We start from the raw sequence: 2,587 nt of genomic DNA, 5'->3' as shown, positions 1-2,587 counted from the left end.
GGAACAGCTTCTGCTGGTGGAAGATGCAAGCTTATGAGCTGCACGGCGCTCTTATTCAGATCTAGAGAGGGAAATCAGAGTGTCTGAGCTAAATTCAAGTCGGGACAGATTGTTAAGCATAGGGGGGTAACACATATTGTAGGAAGCCACTTGAAATGGAGTGAGTAATAAGGGTGAGATTGTTATGCTTAAAGGGTTTGAAGAGGGCCATTGAGGGTTAACAGGCAGGTGTGTGCTACGAAGTATTGCAGTGAGCCATGAACAGTGTCTCTGTTGAGTCCACAGTTTTAAGAATTTAAGTTCCTACACTCACCTTTTGAAGGTGCTGCTGTGCCAGTTTCCTTCGAGGAGGAGTATTGAAAGCGCAGATATGGAGTGCTCACACTTTGTGAAATGCATTTGCCCATGAGTGATAGTATGTTTTTGTCTTTTATCATTTTTCTATGCGAGTTCATTCAGGAGCATAGCGATTGCCTGGTTTTACCCTTATAGAAGTAGTTGTTGGGGCATTTGATGCTCTGGATGAGCTACATCCTGTGTTGTGATAGGCATACATAGGACCCATGAACCTTGAGCACTGCTATTGATCATCATAGCAGTGGAGATATGTCTGCGGGTTTTGCATCTGTTGATGCAAACAACAACAACAGATGTACTAGAGGTAGGGAGCCAAAGGGAGGCAGATGTCATAATGGGGAAAGCACTCTGATTGCATTGGAGAAGAGCAGAATCTCTATTCCACTGAAGCAACACTTCTCTTTACCATAGAGTCCTCTCGTGTACTCCTGACCCTGCCACTGACTCCCATCATCTCTCTTTTGAAATCCACTGGGAGGACTGGTGGAGGGCCAGACCCTTGGACCAAAGAGCCCGTGTAGCCATTTAGGCTCAACACCTTAAAAAGAGGAGTGCATTATGCTCAGAGGTGAGAGACAGGCAACATGATCAAGACCAGCAGCAAGTGTACGGAGCTACCCTGTATGGCCTGCGTTTCTTGGTTTTCGAATTTGAGTTAGTGTCTTCTAAAACTGCATGTAAATAGATGTATCTGGAGACTTCTGCCAAGTTACCATCATTTTGAGTTAAACCAGATCCCTGTACTAACAAACGCTATCTAGAGAGACTGTGTTCAAACCTGAGCTTTTGGTGAATTCTCTCCCTATGTTTCGCCTCTGACCATGTTACCAGAACTAATTCTGTATTTCTCATACAACCTCTACACAGAGGAGAGAAGAGGATGTATAGGAGCTTTATATGCACCAGAATAATCAAAGATTTTTATAATCTAAAGGGCCGATTTAATCTGTCCTTCTGCCAGTGCAAGAGGTTCCCTATTCCTAGGGTTTTGTCCAGACTAATTTAGGTGCCTCATCGGTGATAAGGATCCTGCTAGCTTGCTCAAAAGTTTCATCAAATCCAAAATTATCTTTCTGCCTCCAGACATGCCTCTCCATTGACTTTGAAGAGTGCAGATTATGTCTCGTTATTTAATTTTATTGTAGTATCACCTAGAGGTGATACTGACCCAACTAAGATCGGAACTCAACTTCCTCGATGCTATCCAAACACATTGTAAGAGATGGTCTCTACTCTACTCTACATAGTGTGGCAGCCGTCAGCTCCCCTCTGGTGGGTCCCACGCTTGTACTGTCTCTAGTGGGCCAGACGTGTCCAGTCACCCCGTCTTCCCTAAGGAGGAGGGTAGGGACCCGGGCCCACCCGCTCCTCCGGGTCCCAGCCCAGGGGCCCTAGGAGAGGCAGCTATGTGCTGCTGGCACCGTGTTCCCAGCTGCACTGTCTTCCCCTGGGCTACTTTTCCCCCTCCTTCTGGCTCCTTGAGCCGGATACCTCCGTTTGTCCACCGGCCTCTGCACTCCGTTCTGCTCCTCCACTGTAAGTCAGCTCATCACTCCCCTTCACTTCAATCCGATCCACGTCACTCCGATGCGCAGCACAGCACAGCACACTCCTCCTGCTTGTGCCCTGACTGTTTGGGGCGGAGGGCTTTTATGAGGCTCCTGGCTGGTCCTTCACTGGCCCCAGCTGCCCCTAATTGCCCCCTAATGGCACCTAGTTAATCTGCAGGGAATAGAGCCCTGAGCATTCTTGGGTTCACATACCTCCCTTCCTGCACTCTCCTACTGCCCTCTGCCCTCACTATCTCACAATAGTCAAAACAAAGCGTGGGAAAAAGGAAGAAGTATCATCCCTATTTTATAGGTGAGCAATTGAGGCATAGAGAAATGAAGTGACTTGCACAGAGGAAGTCTGGCACGGAGTTGGGACTTGAACATAGATCACGACTCCCAGACCTGTGCTTTAAGCACAAGGCCATCCTTCCTCCCACTGAAAGTACATTTAAAAATGATGAAGAATAAGAGATTATGCCACCATGTATGTTTGGAGGAAAAACCCATTTCAACCATTCTCACAAACACTTCACATGTTAGAGAGTTTTTAGACAATATCTGAGAATGAAGCAACAACTGCTAATATCACCGAAGAGGCTTGAACATAAGATGAACGTTCAAGATCTGGTTAAAATATGTAAAACATAATAATGAAACTTTTAATTTAAGGCTAAAAA

This window comes from Emydura macquarii, unplaced genomic scaffold (assembly GCF_026122565.2).
Source record: "Emydura macquarii macquarii isolate MOO-44397 ecotype Brisbane River unplaced genomic scaffold, CSIRO-AGI_Emac_v2 contig_1263, whole genome shotgun sequence".
Lineage (NCBI taxonomy): Eukaryota > Metazoa > Chordata > Testudines > Chelidae > Emydura > Emydura macquarii.
Note: the sequence above shows the minus strand (reverse complement) of the source record.